The sequence below is a fragment of the Coffea arabica genome, chromosome 1e (genome assembly GCF_036785885.1).
Source record: "Coffea arabica cultivar ET-39 chromosome 1e, Coffea Arabica ET-39 HiFi, whole genome shotgun sequence".
NCBI lineage: Eukaryota > Viridiplantae > Streptophyta > Magnoliopsida > Gentianales > Rubiaceae > Coffea > Coffea arabica.
This window is the reverse complement of record NC_092311.1, coordinates 43,375,757-43,399,185: the sequence shown is the minus strand read 5'-3', so window position 1 is coordinate 43,399,185 and position 23,429 is coordinate 43,375,757. Positions and strand designations below refer to the sequence as shown.

The following is a 23,429-nucleotide window of genomic DNA, read 5'->3' as shown; positions in this document are numbered from 1 at the left end:
CCTTCTCAACTCATGAAACTGATCCCATACGCTTTAGTCGGGATTCGAACTTCAATCGACCTGTTTTATAGCATTGCCGTATAAGGTTGTCCACTCTAACTAGCTTTCGCTTTTCTTTAATTCCCTGTCTTTGCCTCCATTTTGGAAACTACTAATTACATGGTGTCAAACATAATTTCTACAAATTGTAGTGTCTATAGTAATTAGAATTCCTGAACACTTTCCCATATTATTTCCTTCTCCCTGATGGCTGCTGCAGATTGGGCCAGCAGGTCCATTTATTGAGACGTAAGCCCATCCGGTGTGGTTGGAGAGATTCCCAATACAAGCCAGCTTCAATGGGGCTTCAGGACATCCAATAGGCCCGGTCCAAAGGGCAATTAGTATTAACCGTTTTTCTTTTTCACTGTTTAACCGTATGTCCGTATGTCTTTTTTTTTTTTTTTTAATGAGTTTGACATTCTAATTAAATGATATTCTCAATTGAAGTTGAAGAAATTTCCATTAACTCGAACTTGGATAATTTGAAATTTTTACCTATGTAGTTCAATTACAAAGCTTTTATAGTTTTATTAAATCAAACTTGCATACCCTTGAATTCGTCACAAATAAATCTCAAGTTTTCTAATTTTTAAATCGAGTTTAGATAGTTCAATTTTTTATAAATATAAGTATTTGGATACAGTATTATTTAAAATAATTTCTATAAAATCTTTTGTGATATGATGTATGTTTAAAAAAATATATAATTGAAAAGATTAAAAAAATAATAATTAGAATAAGCGTACTTGAGGCAAAAATATCGACATATAAAAACAGAGTTGTGGGGTTAATAGTAATATTTAGAAATTTATAAAAACTTGGATATCCAAAACGAATAATTTTTAGATTTTATGGTTTTCAAGTTGATTGGTAAAACTTTTAACCAATTTCTCCTTTCGAAATGACAATTTTTGGATATCCATCACGGACTCTGTCCGATAATCCACTGACATGATCGACTGATGAACTCTGGAATAGCCAACTGAAGACTGGTCAGGAAAAGCCAACAAGGTACATATAGTTTGGGAGTGAATTTGAAAAACTATAAGAAACGGAGACCAAGAATTTGCATTTATCAAAAGTTTAGCATAGTTGAAGAAAGCAGCAGATTATATGTGTCTGGCTTTCTTGTGGATGAACTCTACTGCAATAGGCACTCACATAGCTAAGGTAATCATTGTATTATCACTTTTCTACAGGACACCTAGCAGAAACATTGAGTTCTGTGGGCAAAGTAACAATGACTAATGAAAAGAGAATCCATTAGCATCCCAGTCCAGCAAAGAACTAAAGAAAAAATAAATCAAGGACAACATTCAAGAAGCATGCTTAATTAGGCACCATAATGCATTTGATACGCATCATCTCCACATTGTCCACATTGTCTGCCCCACCAACTGTCGCGCCCCATTTTTTATAAAATAAATGAATGGTTTAAAAAGTGAATTTTTGATTTGAAAAATGAATTTTTGATTTACAAAGAAAATGAAGAAAAATATGGGTCTAAATGGGACTTGAAAATGCGACGATTCGACCCAAAATATAGTTTAAAAAGGGTTTTTTGAATGAGAAATAGAGTCGCCACTTGGTATTGAGTTAAGGTGTACCAAGTCACCTAAAAAATAAATTTTTGAGTAAAATTATAGAAAACCCTTTTAAACGACTCCTAAGTCTACAAAAATCAGAGAAAGTGTTCGGGAGTCACGTTTGATGAGAGGGAAGGCAAGGACGAGGTCCAAGGCACCCTCTCAACCTAGCCAAGGCTAGTTGCACGATTTAATCAAAGATTTTCTTATTTTAACCTAAAGATTTATCACATTTGGATGTACTATATGAATGCAAACCCTAAACCTAGGAGGGTGTCGGGGGGTCGAAATATATCTTCAAAACTCGAATGGTGCCAATCACATTAATTATGATGCCCAATTGTGACTCTTTAAAGAGGTCACAAATAATGCAGAAGTATGAGACTCTAAGAAAAGAAATAAAATAATTATACAAATATACATGTCTTTAAAGGAGTGCATCATGTCGGGTACGGGAGACTAATGTTCGTGACTCAATTTTCCCTTTAATAGAGGGAATACGAGCGTGCTAAGACTTAGAAAGCCAAACTCGTCTATATCCCATATTTAAGGGGTTATTCCCTAATCTAATTAGACAAAATGCACTAATCTACCCCCTAATTTCCTAAATGAGATGCAAATCTAAATGTTATATATACATAGGGGTAAGGGATATGTTATTAGAGGAAATATTATGTGAAAATGATAAAGATCCTAAAAATGGAAAAATATGCATGAAGTGTAATGTAATCATACAAACATGATCTAGCGAAGGAGATCCCTAAGGGTCTAACATTGAACTAGCCCATGTCTATAGATCCTCACTAGCATTGGACTAGTGGGCAATCGGAACAAAGAGCCACAGCTAGCGTTGGACTAGTGTGGTGACGGGAAAGGAATCACAGCTAGCATTGGACTAGTGTGATAACATGCATTTTATTATAGTCCAGTAAATCAGATAAATCATAATAAAGCAAATAAACACATAAATCACATAATGCACATAACACATAGGCATGATATCTAGATGCAAGACCCTAAGAAAGCGATTAAACACATAGGCAGACAAACATGCAAGCAAAATGAAACAAACAAACAAATGAAGCCCTATCTATTACATTGGGGAGGCCCTACTACAATCAAAGAGGGGGAAAAGGAATAAAATAAATACCTAACTATTACAAATTTGGCATTCAAGTGCCTCCAAATAATTACATTAGGAAAAAGAATGGAGTTAAAGAATAACCAATAAAAATAAAAATAAAATAAACAAGCACGCAATAAAACATGCAAAAATTCACGGAAAAGCACGTAGGAGCACGTTGGAAAATAAAATCAAGGAGATAGAGATTACCTCCCTTGAAGTTGGAGCTCTAATGAAATGAAATCACTTATTTACCCTCCAAAAACAAAGAAAGGGTCAAGGCATCACTTTAATTAACAAATAATTACGAAATTGAATCAATTAAATCATGTAAACAATCTATATTTAAGAAATTAAAACAATGAAGGGCTTGATTGCAAAAATTAACGAAGTTTTGGGGGTCAAATTATAGTCATCACAGAGATCTGGGGTCCAAATTAAAGAAAAATAAGAACTTATTTGCAATTGTAGCAAAGACCCAAAAAAAAGCTGAATTATGTGGGCCGTAGCACAATTAGCCAAGGATCAGAGGTCAAATGTACAAATCATGCAGGGAACTAAGTCTAGGGGTCAAATTAAAATTAATTCAGGACCTAATTAAAAGAAATTGGCACTTAAATGGGCCTTCATAGCATAGATGGAATCTAAGGGGAGTAAAGTACAATTTTTTAGAAGTTGTTTTGCATGCAAAAACCATGCAAGAACAACGAACAAGCTTGCTGCCTTTCTTATTGGTTTGACGTGGAACAACTCAAACCAAAACAAGCACAAATGCAATGACCTCAAGACCATGTTGCTCTAGGACTGTCAATGGGGTTGGGCCAGCTCGAGCTCGGCTCGCTCGGCCCGACAGAAAGCCCGATGAGCCCGATCATTTAGTGAGCCGGTCTGAGCCTGAGTCTAAAAATTAGGCCCGAATTAAATATGAGCCGAGCTTGGGCCTTATTAGGCTCAAACCCGATATAGACCCGGCCCTTTAATTACCTATATATATATAATATTTATATTTTGATATTATGTATAATTATATATCCAAATATATTATTACTAAATACTAAATATATACATAAATTACAAAACACAAAAATACATCTAAAAACTCTTTCATGAGCTTTCTTGAGAGCCAATATTGGTAATGCATAACTAAATCTCTAATTTTTCTTATTGGTTGAGTAAATTTTTGTATTAGCATAATATTGGTTGATTTTTTTTTGGTCTACAAACACAAAAATCATCAAGCATATTTGGATTTAAATCACAAGATTATAAAAAAAGTTTCAACTTTTAAAGATGTATTGGCTTATGATCGCATGTTTTATTACTATTTTTCATGCATTTTGAATGGATTAAATATAAATATTGTTGAAAAATTTTTGGTTTATATACTTTTTAAGAACTATTATTTGTTCATGTTTAGTTTTAATATTATAGTCTTGTAAATGTTAAATTAGTTTTACAACTTAATAGTTATAGTAATTATATTAAGAAAATTAAGGAGTAATAAGTGAACTTGGGCTAAACCCGATTAAGGCTCACAACCCGAATATTATGTGAGTTGAGTATGAGCTTCACATTTACGAACCCGAATCTCATAGCCCGAAACCCGAAAATGATTCAAATTAAATGAGCTGAACTTGAGCTCATCAAAGCCCGGCTCATTAGGCCCGATTGACAGGCCTATGTTGTTCACATCAACCAAATGTCATTGTTTACCCCAAAGAAATCAAACAGGGAGCTAGACATGAAATCAACAAAAGGAAGATGAACTTGGAGCAGCAAAGGTTTCAATCATTTACACAAAATGATGTCTACTTTTCACTGCTGCAACAGACCAGAAAGCTCCCTCTCCCCTTAAACTTTCGACCAAGCTTTTGCTTTATGGACTCAAAAAGAACTTATTTACAGCAAAAGAGAATAAAGGCCCGGAACAACATTATCGCAGCAAGTGAACAACAACAAAGAAAGGACAAACAGCGAGCTCTTTATACATTAGGAAAACTGGAAATCGACCTGATGAATCAAACTTCAATCAAATGCTAAATTTTAATGCAAACAAATACTAGCTAAAGGAGCAAGGCAGAAATGTAGACATGCAACTGATGAAGCGTCTGCAATTTCTGGCGCCTCAAGATTTTAGCAACCTCATGCAACAAGTTCTAATACCAAAACCCAAACCAGAACCAAATCCATATGGGGGACTTTGGAACAAGGGGGAGAGGGAAGACAAAATTCAATAACGCAATATGAACATTACTGAAACTTCAAACATTGAACTCAAAGTGAGAGGAAAGGGGAGAGGGTATACACACTCAGAATGAAAACTACACACAGAGCTACTGCCTATGAGCACAAAACCCCAACTGCAGAAAATGCCTGCTGCGACAAACAAAATGCCAAATTGCAGCCTGTTGTTAGACCGTTTGGGCATTTTAACAAACAGTAAATGATCATAAAAAAACTCCAGCAATCCTTTGCTCAAGTGAAGTCACGGTTGGCCCCAAAATTGTTAGAAACACAAGGAAATTCAGTCCAAAATTTTATCAGCAACCCAAGAAAATTCAACCTAATCGATACATAAAACATGTATGTTCGAAAATTTCAGCCAATTAACAGGAAAATTGCACTAAAGCAAAGCCACGGAGAATCTGTATCAAAAGCTTGAAAAAGAAACTGAAATTTTTAAAGAACAAGGGCAGTTTACAGTGCTTTGCGTGGTGAAATTTCGCCGATAATGACGATGGATCCCGACGAGGTGATGGAGGCGATTCCAGTTTCTGTTTCCTCTATTTTTGGCTTCCTTGTTTTCGAAGCTCCCCCACTGGAATCAATTCCTGCGGCCACCGGAAAATCGGAGCAAGTATCATAGGCGGCCGACGCCCCAACAGAGCAGCAACGGCAACGATAAGTCCTACTTCGACTTCGATCACTGCTTCTCCCGGACACGGACCTAGATCCACGGCGGCGGCGCTTCCGGGCGAACCACCTAACTTCGTCGCGCTTGTGTATTACGGACAATAAAGGGTGATCATCGTCGAACAGGTTTAGCCTGGTTATGTCGAGGACCTTGATGGAGAAGGAGGTGCCTTTGTTTTCTTTTATTCCTGCCCTCAAACGAAAAACCTCTCTCAATCCCCCGGCCTCGCCCCTTTTCCTTTCCTCCATTTTTCCTCCGTCGAAGCCTCTCCCCAATTTCCTCTCTTCCTTCCTCGTCTATCCAGCCGTCACGCCTAATTTCCTTTTCCCTTTTGCTCCGTTTTTTTTTCTGCTCTCAGACCAAACTTTTTCTCTCTTCCCTTTTGCAGCCGGCCCCCTCCCTCTCTATCTTGCTCTGTTTTTTCTTCGCTCTCTCGGTCTCTCCCTTTCCTGTTGCATCTCTTTTGTTCAGCCAACCACTCGCTTATTCCCTCTCCTTTTCCAGTTTTCTTCCACCCCCAAAACTCCCTCTGGTCTTTCTTTCTTGTCTTCCTCAGCCTTTTGTTCCTTTCCGCAACCCGTAGCTGAAAACCCTCTCTTCTCAATCTCCTCCCAATTTTTCCCGTTTCTTGTTTCTCTGTTTTTTCCCTTTTCCTTGCCCAGCCGAAGCTCCCTCTCTCGGCTCTCTCTGTTGCCCGAAAAAAAACCCCCAACCCCCTGTTTCTTTTCCTGCCTTTTTTTTAGCTTGTTTTCCCTCAAAAATTCCTTAAACTTCCCAAGTGTCCCTAACACCTCACCCCTTAGGTGCTTAGTTGTCTAAAATATAAAAGGGACACTTGTCCAAATGCATGCCTCCCCACTTGTCATTTTCACTCTTTTTTTCTTTTTTCTCTTTTTCCCTTTTTTGTTGAAATTTAGTATGAAGACAAAAATAAATAGATAATAAAATAAAATGAACTAGAACAAAATAAAATAAAATAAAAACCCTAGAATTGAAACAAATAAAGTAAAATTAAATTAATTAAACAAATAAAGTTAAAAATCAAAAATTTGATGTCTACAGTTTGCCCCTCTTTGTCTGAGTTTTGAAAAAACTTGAGACAAAGAAGTAGATACCAAATACTTACCTGTGTCATTTGGTTGCCACTATTTGAACGACTGCCATCTTTGAAAATGAGGACTGACCTCCTTTAACAAAAATTTTAAAATGGGACTGACCCAAACGAAGAAATTTAAAACGGGACTGATCCGAACAGGAAATTTAAAATGGGAATGATCCGAACGGGAAATTTAATCATGGGACTGACCCGAACAGAAAATAAAGTCATGGGACTGACCCGAACAAAAATTTAAAATCATGGGACTGACCCGAATAAAATTTAAAATCATGGGACTGACCCGAACAAAAATTTAAAATCATGGGTCTGACCCGAACAAAAATTTAAACATGGGACTGACCCGAACAAAAAAATTAATCATGGTATGCACACTAGTGAGACTGACCCATGTTTAGCGGCAATGCAAATGAAATGCTCACTGGTGGGACTGACCCATGTTTAGTGGCAGTGGAGATGAAATTCTCACTGATGGGACTGACCCATGTTCAGTGGCGATGAAAATAAAGTGCACACTAGTGGGACTGACCCATGTTTAGTGGCATTGAAATACACGCTAGTGGGACTGACCCATGTGTAGCGGTAATGAAAATAAAATGCTCACTGGTGGGACTGACCCATGTTCAGTGGCAATGAAAATAAGATGCACACTAGTGGGACTGACCCATGTTTTGGGACTGACCCATATTTAGTGGCAATGAAAATGAAATACACGCTAGTAGGACTGACCCATGTTTAGCGGCAATGAAAATGTAATGCACACTAGTGGGACTGACCCACGGCTAGTGGCGATGAAATGAAAGGCTCACTAGTGGGACTGACCCAACGGCTAGTGGCAGTGAAAATGAAAATGCTCACTAGTGGGACTGACCCAACGGCTAGTGGCAGTAAAATGCACGCTAGTGGGACTGACCCATGTTTAGCGGCAATGCAAATAAAGTGTACACTAGTGGGACTGACCCACGGCTAGTGGCGATGAAAATGAAATGCACACTAGTGGGACTGACCCAACAGCTAGTGGCGGTGCAAATGAAATGCTGGTATTTATGAAGAAATTGTATAAGACTTGCTTAGAAAATTATCCAAAGATTTGCCCCAGTGTGATGAATTGGTCAGTGGGATTAAACCCGAGTCTGCCTTAATAACGAGTCAGTGGGATTAAACCCGAGTCTGCCATGGTGATCGGTCAGTGGGATAACACCCAAGCCTGCCACTCACTTGATCATTTTCTTGGTCAGTGGGATCAACACCCGAGCCTGCCATCCGCTTGAACATTCACTTGGTCAGTGGGATCAACACCCAAGCCTGCCTTCAATCGGTCGGTCAGTGGGATTAAACCCGAGCCTGCCTTGACAATGGGTCAGTGGGATTGAACCCGAGCCTGCCTTGATGATCGGTCAGTGGGATTGAACCCGAGCCTGTCGAGAAAATCGGAAATAGAAAGGCACGTTAGTGGGATGAACCCAATGCTAACGGAGATAGACTAAAAACAACACACACGTTAGTGAGATAGACTCGATGCTAATGGTGGTAGAATAAAAACGCACGCGTTAGTGAGATAAACTCAATGCTAACGGTGGTTGAATAAAAAATACACACGTTAGTGAGATAGACTTGATGCTAACAGTGGTTGAACAAAAACGCACACGTTAGTGAGATAGACTCGATGCTAACGTGTGCGTTTTTATTCCACCACCGTTAGCACAGCCTCTGCCCCACCAGCTCCTCTCCCCAGATTCTCTCAACCACCTCCTTCTCGCCATCGGTCATCGCTAGGGCCGCATCTCCCTCCTCGATGCCGTTGGTGATGCAAGGTCTTTTCTCAACTTTTAGCTTATTGGGCAACGGTGCCACAAGCTTCCAGGGACTTTGTCTCTTTTTTGGCTTTGTTCAAAGCAATCACCGATGAAAGACTTTGGTGGCTCAATCGCTTAGGTTTCCTTTTTCTTTTTCCCCAGATCGTGAGTGGTTAACTCAAAAGTGATGGTATATGAATTAGACCGGTCGGTTAATTTTGGTTCAAAAGTTTAGAGGGTAGAGAAAATTTGTGTTAAACCAAACCAATTTGAATTATTAAAAAATTAAAGTGCAAATAATAACAGGACACTTGGCGCAATATTAGAGGTGGCATTGGATTGGCACTCAAAATATGTCACCGAGGATCCCAAGTGGGTAACGATGTTAAAGAAATCTACTATTATAAGTTTCTATAACCTTTAGTGACAGATCAAGTTTTTTAGCGACTTTTTAAATATTATATTAAACTAATTAATATTAACTTTAGTAAGTTTTTAATTAAAACTAGTAAGTATATGCCTGAAACTAGTAAGTTTTGATGATTAACCAAATTTACTATTCTATCAACAAGATTTACTATTAATCTATAAAAACTTACCATTACTTGAACTAAACTTACTCTCCAAAAAGTAAGTTTTGAATATAGAGTAGTAATTTATTTTTTAAAAAAAGTAACTTTTTATTTCGATTTACTTTTTGAGACATAAATAAATTAACACTTATATGACCATTTTTTATTTATTTTTGATTTAATTTTAGCGACCATTTAATTATTTGATAGGCCTATCTACCTAAATAGAATAACACTTAAAAATAATAAAGTAAAGTTTCTCATCTAAAATAGTAAGTTAACAGTAATAAATTAGTAACTTTTATACTTCAAAATGTAAATTGGAATAAATATTAAACTTACTTTTTAAATAAATAAATTACTACTTTATATTCCAAACTTACTTTTTAGAGAGTAAGTTTAATTCAAGTAATAGCAAGTTTTTATACATAAATAGTAATTCTTACTGATAACATGGTAAAATTGATAAATAATCAAAACTTACTGATTTATGGGACACATGTACTATTTTACTTTAAAACATATTTCAAACTAGTATTAGGAAATTTATTTGAAATAACGATAAGATGTTTTATTAATGATTAATTCTTAGTATCTTAGTTAGTAAGTACTCATAATATACCTGTATAATACATTATTATTGGTATAATTTAAAAAAAATTATTTATATATTTTAAAATACTATGAAAAATAGTTTGACTTTTCACATAATCTTGTAAAATATGTGATAAAATTTTGTCGTATTATAAGTTTTTAATCATTTTCAATTTTTGAAAAGTTTGAAAGTTTGGATAACAACAACAACAAATCTTCCTAGTTATATATAGAATATTACTTGTTTATATATCAAAATTTTTATAATTTAACACCTATGAATATAATAAGATGATAAAGTTTTAATAAATTTACATTTGAGACACAAGAAATAATAAGAGTAAAAGCCTAAAAAAAATGAGAAATAATATAATAATAAAAATGACAAAATTAGTATAACAATTAATATAAAAAAAATCAGTATGATATGGATTTTTTTTCTTGGGAGATTGTTCATAAGAATAGGATCCAAAAATTATAAATGAAAATCACATGCATATATAATCTATTGTATAATTTAAATTAAATTTAGTTCACGTATAAAATGGTCCTAAAATAATTAGTACACTATGATACAATGTTATTTTAACAACACAATTTTTTTTTACTAAAAGTCTGAAATATCCATGACATACGTTTGGGGGATATTTTACCATATTTGTATCTCACATCTAATCATGAAAGTTAATTTGAGCAAAAATATTTTTGACAATAGAATTATTTTGAATTTAGTCAACAAGTTGAGATTTTTTAAACAATAAAAGTGAAATATTTTGGGAACTTAGTTGTTTATTTTCCCATAATTAAAAATTGCTATATTTTAGTAATTGTTGCCGTTGACTTTTCATTCTGTAGACTAAATTTTATCAATGCAATATTAGTTTTATTAACAATAATTGAAGTTCCATTAATCCGAAGATTGGCATTTTATTGCCATTATTTTATATGTAAATATTTAACCTAAGTAATAAAATAAATAATAGCTACTTAAAAAAAAAAAGGAAATTGGTGCTCAATTGATTGTGGTGTAAAATATTAGTATACAATTAACTAGAGTTTGAAACGGAATTAAATTTATTTAGTATTTTACTGCTAACAACTTTGACCCCATTTAATGGTTAAAGAAAAAATAAAAGAGACGTAGAGATTGGGATTGGTTCCTTAGTGTGAAAAAAGAAAGTTCTTCTAAAATATTGCTGCGTGAAATTTTGGATGCATATGAAATTAGAAATGTAATAACTTTGCAATTCATTCTCATTCATGATGAATTTCTTCGATTCTATGTAGAATCGCAATTTTTTTTCAATCAGCATGAAAACATTCTTTTTTTGTCATATTGATGGCTTTTGCTTTTAAGATTATCTATATGTCGGTGGTTAGTATATTGACAAGGTTAGAGGTCATGGAAAATGTTACTAATTTTAGGAGAAATTATGTATTGTAAAAATGGTTTAATAATTTTCTTTTAAGCATAACTACTGCATACAAAAGGAAAAGATATTTGATTTTATTTTGCATTGATTAGAAGAACTTGTACTAGTAATAAAGGAAATTTCAATTCAACAATCAACATGCACATGATTACAGTAATTTTTTAGTCATTTAGACTAATATATGCCATAAAGTAGTCAGATTTAGTCGTTTGTGAATTCATAATTTTAACAGTTTACATAAAATTCATCCATAAAAAATTATGATTATTATAAAATGACATTTTATAATAATCTACTTACCATTTTCCAATAAAAAAAGAGTTTGATAGAAAGCATATTGATACAAATCCATAATGTAAATGATACAAAGTATGTTTGAAAGTCACAGAACTTAACATATGGATAATTTTACTATAATTTTCAAAGATTATGCTATGTTAATACAACTTTAATTTTTATACTTGTGACCCAGAAAATAAATTTATTAAGATTTTACCATTTTATTAAATTCATAGGCATTAATATATGAAAATTGTGTACCATTTTATTATATTCATAGGTCTCAATATATGGAAATTGTAATGTATAGATAAGTGCAATTCTATATAAACTCGAAAGATTTGTTGTTACTGTCATCCAAACTTTCTAACCTTTAACAAATTCAACAATAATTCAAAATTTATAATATGACAAATTATTCTTACATATTTTATAAGGTCATATGCAAAAAAAAAAAAAAAAAAAAGTTTTCATGGTATATTTAAAATGCTTAGAACATATAACATTTATAAATGATACGTACAATTGTGTATCATACATTTACATTACGAGTAATTACTAACTATAATACTAAGCTTCAATTATTAAAAAAAAAATTAGCATTATTTGAAATAAACTTCATAATACTTGTTTCATATAAGTTTCTTTAAGTAAAATAGTAAATTTATGCCACAAACTAGTATGTTTTGATGATTAACCAAATTTACTATTCTATCAACAATATTTACTATTAATCTATAAAAACTTACTATTACTTGAACTAAATTTACTTTTCAAAAACTAAGTTTCAGATATAGAGTAGTAATTTACTTCAAAAAAAGTTAGTTCCATATTTATTCAAATTTACTTTTTGAGACATAAAAGTTACTAATTTATTGAGTTAATTTACTATTTTTTATGTAAAACTTACTAACCATAATTTTATGTACTATTTATTTAAATGACCAGTACAATAGGTAATCAAATAGTTGCTAAAAGTGTTTTTACCTGTTATATCAGGTAAAAACAGTTTCGTTACCATAACGATCGTTATTTCAGACTTTTCCCTGTAAATAATGCGAAAAAGAGAAAAAGTTGAGAAGTGGTGTTGAATGAGGAGTTGTTTGCGAAAAAGTCGGAGAAGTTGTTTACGAAGTACGAGGATATATAAGTTCAAGGAAGATTATCCAGTCTGATTTAGGATCAGTTTCCTAGAGGGTGTCGGAAGGTTGTGGAATGACAAATTCGTCCTTTGATTCATAGCTAAATAAAAAAAAAAGGGGGCAAGAAGCCAGATGTGACCAAATAGCTAGTGCTGAAAATTTTAATACGAACGCAACTCTTTGGATGAAATAAAATTACCTTTTTCAGCTCAAATTAAATACAATAAAAAAACAATTCTATGAATGATTTCAAAACAAGTTGCATGTAAGTTCCAATTGCACCGATTGTGAGGTACAAGAAAGCATAGACCTTTGTTGGATTGTGATTTTTCACGTAAAAATTTTTATGTTTTGTATGAATATTTTTCAATCACTTCTTTATCTCACATGTATCAAGTCATTACGATACACTTTTTTATAAAATTTTGAAAAATAGCAATTCAAATGAAAACGAAGTTTCTATAAAATCCATGGGCACTCTCATATTTGAACCAAAATAATATGGGAGTGCAATAATGAAAAGTAAAGTTCTTTTTCACTTGTGCCTTTTTACCTCTATAATGGCAAAGTTGTCAATGGACTGGGAATAATTTCACCATTTTGCCAATCCAAATCATGTGATGAGTTTAATGTCAATTTTGTGCTAGCCTACAATAATCCTCTTTGGTTTGATTTCCCCTTTTTATTCATTCAACTCCTTGATGGAAGTTTTTGATTCGTACTAGATAAGAATGGGGCTTTTTTTAAAAAAATAATGAAGGTTTTCAAACAGGATCTCTTATTTATAATCCCTCTGATCTTGCATCCAATCAAATCCACTCCCAAACTAGGCTTAGCATTAAATCTAGATGCTCTGTAAAAGTTTTTTCTTTCTTTTTTAATGAAAAAGTTACTCTTCTGGAAGTGAGTAGTAATTGTCAAGATTTAATAGTAGGTGTAATTTCCCTTTTTGTGTGCTTTTATGGATCGTAATTGTTGAGTCTTCATCCAGTCGCTTATAATTCATAACTAGATTAAGTGCATTCATGAATAGTTGTAAGTGAACAATAAAATAAGATTACTTATAAACTAGTGTGAATACCCGTGCTACGCACGGTGCTGACATTATTAAAAAATGAAAATAAAATGGTGAATTAAAAAAGGTTAAAAAATTGTACCAACACAATTAAAATATAATATCTGTCTAACAATAGTTTGAAATATGATAGAATGTGTATATTATTCAAAAATTACCATTTTTTGGAAGATAGATCCTGAAAAAATAATAGAAATTTATATTAGAAAATGAATGATATATGAATAAAAATGAATGTAATTAAATGTTGTTAAAATAAAATACTTACAAATATTATGCATTCGATTTGATAATCTTGCATGAAGGTGCGAATACTCTTCACACCAATCAACTTTTAGTACGAAAGCCAAATTTGGTGATTTAATTAATTCTGTTAAATTTTGTGGAATGCGTACTACAAATGAAAATGCACAATCTTTGCATGAATTGATTCGTTGGTTGAACAACCTATCACCATTGTCCTGAGAATTAAGTACGTGCGAAATTCAAAATTAGTGTATTTTTTTTACATAGTTTATAAATAGCATTATAAAAAATAAACATATATCAAGAAATTCTACCTTCCTTTGTAATTCTTTGAGATAAGAAGCATTACAATCAAATATGAATCGTACATGTCTGTCCTATAGATTAAGATGTATGTTACCACTGGAATCTTTGATTTGTATGTTAACATTGTACCTGTTTAACAAATAAAATGTTATATACAGTACAGAAAAATTTGTTGAAATTAAAGGTACATGAAATTAATTACCTAACAACAGTGTCGACCACGTCATTACAATGCATACACACTGTTTTTTAAAAATGACTTTCACATAGTTATCCATAATTTTTGTATAACTCATAGAACATGTTTTCTATGTTAATGCTCTAAATGTAAGCAAGTATTCGAAAATATTTAACCTAGTAAGAATGAAAGAAGGTATAGGTTATGATTATAAATTTAAAAAAATTTTGTAGTAATTAAATTAAATAGAGTAAGTTTACCGTACGCATGATTATATATTCGGATATTCATATTCTCTTTGAATTTGCTATCAACAATGCTTGTGATGTTGTAAAATTGCTTGATCTCAACCACGTAACTAACTTTCGAGCACATGTATCATTTTCAAACCTACAATTTTTTTAAATACATGTTGATAAGAGTATGAAACAACATTAAAAGTTTGATGTAGTGTTACTGATGGAACTCACCAACTGCACAGGTATCGAGCAAAATCTAAATTGTGATGATATACAATTTGCTAGCTCCAATTGTACAAAGTGATAGTCCTGCATAGTATGGTTATATTCGCTAAAAAACTATTCAAATTGTATAGAGTCTAAGTAAAAGCATTTGATTTACCTCTGAAATTTCGTACGCGGACATTTATCCAACTTGTTCCTCAACAAAACATCATTGCTACCTGTAGCTACTATAATTTCACACCTTTTGTCGATATCCATAGACACCTAAATGATGCCAATGCTACAATAAGTAATTTTACATATTCATTTTTCTGTACTTATCAAACCTTATTTTACTTATTTGTTACTGATTTGATCATTTCTTTGTCCTAGCTCTCTTATGTGCTGTTGTCCATGCATTACCACCACGACAGATTCGAAAAAGTGAAGGAAATGTCACCATTCAGGAATTTGTCATCGTGAATGAAGAGTAAGTCACTAAAACATAATCCATACTTATATTTATGACATTATGCTTATTTTTCATGATTTCATGTTCAAACCTTAAACAGGCAACGACCAATCATTTTCACTATTTGGGATGAACTCTTACATCCGGAGGCCATACACTTGATGAGCATGATACATGAACAACCAATAATTCTCATTTCTAGAGCAAGAGCCAGTGCTAACAATAGTATCTATTCTATACTCTTAATTTACACTTAACTCTATTTTACCTTATAGACACTTTTTGCTAATTAACTTACAAAGTAATTTCTCTTGTAGCACTCTCTGTTGGAACGCAAACAACTTGTATTATCTTGCATAATCCTGCCATCCCAGAAGCAAACCTGCTGAGACAATGGTAATAAAATTTCCCTTAAAATTCTTTTATACAGGCTTTAGACCCATTAAACGTACACTTATCTAACCCACTTATGATCTAAATTTGAGTAATTCTACCCATGCTTTACAGGACCAAAGCAGATAGAAATTACATAGAAAAAGTTATACATGAAAGACTTTATGACAAAAATCATCAACCAGTTCAGCCTCCAGAAGAATCGCAGCTCCGTCGACTTGAATACATCGATGCTTCTGTCCAGATGGTATTATTAATATTTCACTCAAATATTTTTCTATTAAATCATATATTTTACTAATTTAAGCCATTATAAACAACCCAATATGCAAACAAAACCTTTTTGGGTCAAGACAGAGATCAGAATACCTACCACTAATCAAAGCTTATATGTTATGACTTGTCCTACACCAAATTGTAATCAAGAAACAGAAGCTCCAGCAAATACTGAGTTTCAATGTCACAAATGCAAAGCCACAATTATAAAACTAGTGTCCAGGTAATTATAGTTTAGATTTACTCACAACTAGCTATATTTTATGATTTTTAATACATATTTTACATATTGACATAGGCTCAAATTCGAGATTCATCTTTTCGATGGAAGTACTATCATAACTGCCTTAATTAGTGATAAACATGCAAGTGCTGTTCTAAACATGCCAGCTGATGAAGTCATCTTACTAGAACAACAGGTATATATATAACCTTTATTCTACTCCATGTGGATTTTTTTTATATTGCATTGATGAATTTTAAAAACATTAATGGAAAAATTATTGTCAATTGACATGTCAAATTTTGCTTACATTTTTTAGTTTAACTTGTGAGTATTGAATTTCTTTCGTTTCTCATTGTTGCAAAAATTATTCAATGCTTTCGTAAGACATAAATAGATAGTTTTCTGTTCAAAATTTGTTTCATTTTCATGATGCAAAATCTTACCATCATTACAAAATCAGATCTGGTTAATATCGATGGCCATGAATCGTATGAATCGAATACAGAGAAGTTTAGGATGTATGCAAATGAATCGTATGAATCTTAAACCTTGTTACATATACACACAAATTGAGAAGTTTAGGATGTATGCAAATGATAGGGTTATCAGGTTGACCATACAACTTGTTGCACGAGTCTTGATCACTAGAAAATATGCAGAGTAAGATAATTTTGGAATAGTGAAACTATCTATTGTGTAGTAAGGGAAAATGTGCTGCTCACCTAGATTTGCTTAGAATGTTGTGTGATGTTTTGTTATCCTTCCTTTGGATGAAAAGCAACTATTTAGTAACTTGATTCCACAATTTAGATTTCTTTTGTTGGTTGCCCCTAGCAGAATTATGATGTTTTCTGCATGTAAGGAGTCTGAATAATTTTCTTGAACAACTGTAAAGACATAGTACTCAAAACCAAATGAACTGCCATGCTTATGTCCAATTCAAAGCTACAAGCAAGTCTACCACTTTTCATTGCTGAAGTAAGTGACCACGATAAAGTACAGGAAAAGCACAAAAAGCGCAAAGCGAAGAACAAGCCTGGCGCTATTTTAGCTTTGCTTTTCTTAAAAGCCGTTGGATCTCTTTTTGTCTTATATTGACCCTTGGTCAGTGAGCAGTGGGATTAGTTCATTGGGCTCAGTGGATAAGTTATTATAATTAGACAAAAGCCTCGGATGACTTGATTAATGAAGTATAGGAGCTTAATAGTTGTACTCATTAATGCTGCTTTAGACTATTGATTCTTGAGGCATATCTAATTTTTTTGCTGCACTTGTATTATGGTGCATATGTTATCTGTTATGGTATTTCAGTTTATACATATAGTCTTTGATGAACTTATTTTCTCTGTTTATGCTAGAATCTGTTATTCAGCATGCATTGTTAATTAAATACAGTCAAGACATATTATTACCTACAGCAAGTCTAATCTTCTTTCATGCATATCTGTATATTCATGTTGTTTAAGCGACAGTAAAATTGCAATAATGTTAAATTTATACTAACTAACTGACATCTATTACTATCCCTAACATTTTTTTGTTTGTCATTTTAATTTACTGAATATCAAACTTGAAGGCTTCAAATTAAAAGCAATCTTAAATGTTTGTTTTTTTCTTATAATAGCATTTGCAGGAACATATAAATCAGATCAACACTGTATTGGAGAATACTAAATTTTATGTCCATATAAAAAGCTTCTCCTATCAATCAAGATCAGCTTGGATCACAAAATACTATGTACTTGCCTGCAGTCAAGCTCCCAAAGATACATTACAACTCCCTTCACCTGTAGCAGAAACAAGTACTTCCACCACTGCAAGAAGAGAAACATCAAGTTCGGCTCAAAACATTAAAGAATCCTTCCTGGAATTGACTCCTGATCAATATCCTTCCTCCACTACAAAAAGGAATATCAATCCAGATGCAATGACAAAGGAAAGTGAACCAAACAAGCGTTCAAAAGTTTAAGTTATCATCATTAGCAATCTCATTCAGAACTCAGGTAAATATTTACTTTTTACAGTCTATTACCATACTAATTTTTGTCTATTAAAATCCAGAGGCATTTTCCATTTCCATAAAAATATAGCAACATAAAATTATAATAAAATTGCTAATCACTTGACACTATGATTAACTCGCTAACTATTCATTGTGCCTTTTGAATCAATGCAACTCTTTTGCTGTCCTTCAAGTATATATATATATCCCTAGCCCTTTCTACTTCGAAGTTCTTGCATCCACGCCATCTCCAATGCAAATATTCAGCTTTGCAGCGGTTTTTCCTACCTCTCAAGTATGCGTATAGATGACCGTCGATCTCTTCAAAGCAAATGATATGCAACATCTTGCTTACCTTTTGAAGTTAACTGTTTGTAGTCATAGTATCTATCATCTTAATATCTATCTTTCCAAATATTCTGCTCCATGTAAATATTCATCTTTTGAAATGGTTTTAGTCCAAGTATATATATGCTCCAAGGACTATTTTGACTAATGCTTCAATGTAAACTTATTGTAAATATTTATCTTCAAATGTTAGATGCTCATAAAATATCTATTTCTCCAATCAAAACATCCTAACTTTTTTTCAAACATCTCTGGTTGTTTTGCATTGCAAGGATAGTGAGTTGCTTTTGCCTTTATTCAAATCAGTAATTGCATTTGGATAAAAGTAAAAGAAAGTAACTTACGAATATATATCTAACTCCTTAACTCATACAAACCATAAATCAACACTTTATTTCAATACCAAACTATCTAGAACCTCACTTAGCAAACTAACACATTAAAACATGTACCATTCATAAATACACAGTACAACTCCCTACCAGCTCTTCAGTTGCAAATCGAAACACTCATACTTCACATACAAACACTTAGAACAAAACTCGCAAACTTTATTAACTCAAACTAATAAGAAAAATATTTAATATATTTTCACTCATCAAACATATTTACATCAACTGAACCGCCAATAAATTATTAATTACCACCATCTTCCCCCAATGTGTCGAACCATTGTCTCAATTCATGAGCCTGGGGAATTGCTACATTATACATAATAATGGTTTGACGCTATGTTCCCAATGAAAGACCTATACAAAAAAATGTGAATAAAAAACATAAATTCAAAAACTCCAATTATAATTTAATATTATATATTCCAAAAGACCATTACCATGAAAATAACTGATCTTAGGCCTGCAAACCAATATAATGGGATATTCATGTGCAATTTGAGCAAGATATAATCCATCTGTATCGATAAAATCATCCCAAATTGCATACACAATTGGCATCATTCTACAAAAAAAATATATATATAAATAAAATTTAATGTAATAATAAAAAATCATACCAAAAAAATTAATTTAACAAAAACATACTCTTCATTAATTAAAAGAAACTCCTGAACTCGTATATATCTTCCTCCCAACATAAAAACTTGCATTGGAAGCACCTGAATGACAACATCGAGAATAGCTGTAACAACAAACAAAAAATTCTCACTATGATAACAAATATAAACCAATAATTACATAAAAAAGTATCAATAATATTTAGAATACTTATAATTGAGTCTCGCGAATGCCTCAGTGACTCCAAATCTCCAAACCGAGTCAAGTGGTAAACATTATGAATTGGTAGTGCAAGACCTTCATCAACAGTTTGAATAAAAGTATTCGGTCTTAACACCAATTCAAAAGGAACTGATCCAAGCACTATTGAGCCATTAAGGATTCGATGAACAGCAGCATCAGCAATGTAATATGTCGAGTACAATTGTAAAGTTTCATTCAAGACATGAAAATCATTATAATATGCAACTGCTTGAACCCGATCACCCTACAAAATAAACATCATAAAAATTTCTAAAAAAAAAAGCAACAAACAAAATATAATACTTACCAAACTATCTGCAAAAACAAATCGCTGATACATCCGACCCATATTACGACTATCCCGAATAAGACTTTTTTCAACAAGTACTACTCGAAGAACCCATCCATAAATAACATCATTTAACCGATTAACAAACACAACATTCTGTTCCATAGTACTAAATCTAAAAGACAATTTCACCTAAATAACAAAGTTACAAATTACGTTTCTTACAAATAAAACTCAACTACTACAATGAAATGATCCTAATACATAATACAATTCACTTATATATATGGAAAAAAAATCAAGCAATCTTCATACTCGTCACAAATATTCTGAACACTATAATAGATGCCAGCCACATTAAAGAAACTTGGCACCCATGCACCCAATGTATTCAAAAGCCCATGCCACCTAGCCAAACAATCACTCTATATTTTATTCTACCTTGCACCCAATATCATATTTCACTCAATCCAACAAATAGAACGTCTAAACCACTGGGCCAATGGCTCAGTGGACACCAGGGAGGGACTTAAGTCCCTCCTTGGGCTGTAGGTGAGGGTTCAAACCTCACCTGTAGCGAAAAAAATTTAAGGATTGTCCCATACCACTCTCTTGATTTAGTTGGATCTCTATACCCACTAATCCCTTACCACAGCCTCCTTAGGCTCCCCTTCCCCCCATAGATTAGGATAGAGTAGGGAAAAAAAAAACAAATAGAACGTTTGACAACAATTCTCACACACACTACACATGGGCCCCTAAAATTCACAAATGCATCTGCTTAACACAACAAAACCAAAAAATAACTATATCAGGGCAAGGCCACGCTAGGCGTTGGCCCAAGCACTAGTATATATAAGGCGTGAATGCCTCTTTTGAACAGTGACTTTCGTCCGATTTCAACGTAAATATTGACTTTATGAGGGGCAATAATTTCGTCCGGTCTTTAAAGGGCGTTCTCGATTTTCTGCTCCATTAATTGAGGGTCTTTTGGTCAACAGAAAGAAATTTGCTTTGATATTCCCATTTCATTCTTGCTGTCATGGGCTGAGAATGCCACGTGTTTTTTCCCAGTTTTCAGATACACTACCTGATGGCAGCAGCTGCCTAATTCTCATTTCTCTGGACTCACCGAGTAACTTCTTTGCATTCTCCGTTATCCTCTCTGTGCGCCCGCCCCTTGCTTTCACCATCCTTTCTGTCCTTCTGTCCTCTTAATGAGTTTATTCCTTTGAGAAATTTTCCTCTTCCCTTTCACCCTCCAAATCCAACAAAAATTCTATATCCAAACCGACTCTCATGGAATCTGTTATAGCAAAATTCATAATGTAGGCTATGGTGTTATTTTTGTTGTGGTTTACGAATGAGGCATGGAGGTTGTGGACCCATTTCATGGCAGGGCAACTCGGAAGGCAGATCTGAGATTGGAACAAATGTAATAGTTTCCCTCACTTGCATGCAACTGGGTTGTAGCCATGGTACCAATCCTCCCCCTTGGCATTGAATACTAAGCCTTTTCAAGCATTATTTTACTAATTTCCCAACTTTACTTTGGTATGTTGATAAAGCTTAAAATTCAAAGGAAGGTGTGGTGTAATTGTATGATTTTTCCATTATTAAATTCACTCTATTTTTTAATATAAATAATAGGATTGCAAAATTATTGGTGACTATCAGTTCATCATTGCGGCTTTTGTGAGAGCTGTGCTTCCAAGATTCATGCATGAGTAGAACAATTAGTTAAAGGGTCATATGATTTCATTAGAGTCGACTACTATACTTCTAATGCAATTTCCCATCGATGAAAATTAAGTGAACTTATACTAGTCAAGTTCAGTACCAACATGAGCTCAGTTGCAGCTTTATAATTGTTTTAAATTACAGCAATTTCGGATTTATTAGGCACATTTTGACTTTTCTGTTGTTATAATGTTGCTGGAGTTTTTGAAGTTAGTTGATCATTGAACTTCAACAATGATAAGCTATCACTTAGGATAGCTCTGCATTCTCTTTTCCTCTTCTGTTTCTTATGGTATTAAGAGTTGAAAAAGCATGGACATTCTATAAGCTGAGAGCTTTCATATCTGAAAAAAAAACAAAAGTAGAAAAAACATGGCCTTTGCATTGAGGAAAGCATCTGTGCTAGCAAGATTGGAAAGTACATAGCAATATCCATATGCTATTGTATATTTTATGACTGCCCTGCTTTATAATGATATACCCTCTGTATTGTTGAAGAAATATGATATATTCAGTTCAAGCTATTGCAAATTTGGAAAAAAAAAAATCATTGAACCAACTAGGTTTGCATATTATTTTTAGCTTTTAGCTAGTAGTTAGCTTAGAAGAGAAAAGATGATGAACTTTTGATATTGTTTGGATTTAAGAAAGAAGTCAAAGGATTTAGGACAGCAGGTTTCCTCTTACTTGCTTATCCAGGTTGCATGGAGAGATTTTCTATGGTTTTTTCTCAAAATTTTTTTGGGAAATTTGGAAAAGAATGTTATTGAAATAGAGGAATTTTACATTAATTTTCTGGAGGTTTTGTTACTTCCTCTTTTTCTGTGGTGGATTCTAATTAGTAGCTAAAAGATGATGTGTTGAATTGGAATTTAATATAGTCATGATTAGAGGATAAGAAACTTTCAAATGTAATTTCCTGGGCAAAAGAAAAATTTTGGGGATGGGATTTGCAGTGTGAGATTCAGGCTCTTGATTGCCTTTGTGCAACTATTGCAAATATGATATATTGAAGGGACTAAACACAGTTGCAGGCCTTCCCTACTCACATTGCAGAGAAAAAGATCATACTTGTAGACAAGGAGAATGATGCTTTATCTTGCTGTAAAACATGCTTCAATTGTTTAGATTTTTGGAAATGCAATAATAGTTTCTTGTTTTCACAGTGCTTTTTTTTTTTCCTTGGAACAATTTTGCTCTTATGAGCTGCACATAGATCGACTAACTCTGCAAGGAAGTTTGTTCCTTGCTTATGGTTAAGTATGTGACTACAATACTGCTGCAACTTTTATGCCTAACATTTCACATTTTACTAAAGCTGTCACTGTATCATTTACCAGATCTTGTAAGCTTGGTTCCAACTTATGAGCTTCCGTGAAGGAGCAAATTGAAGATCGCCTTAGACTTGCTTGTCATGAGCAAAAATTATCTTTAGCTCAAAGAGCAAGCATACAATAGCACGGATTTTGAACTGCGTTTGAACCTTTTTGTTTATATACAGATATGTATCAACTATCTCTCACGGGAATTGGGGATTTGGTAATCACACTTTATGCTTAAAATCTCCTTTGTGCTTTCTTGTTA

General features: G+C 33.2%; 1 long non-coding RNA gene across 1 annotated transcript; it reads left to right on the top strand.

The window, feature by feature from the left end:
* The first annotated feature begins 21,015 nt into the window (after window positions 1–21,015).
* Window positions 21,016–23,429, top strand: LOC140010249 (uncharacterized). Its single transcript, XR_011817551.1, has 2 exons — window positions 21,016–21,583; window positions 23,186–23,429. It is a non-coding gene; the product is annotated as an uncharacterized lncRNA (long non-coding RNA).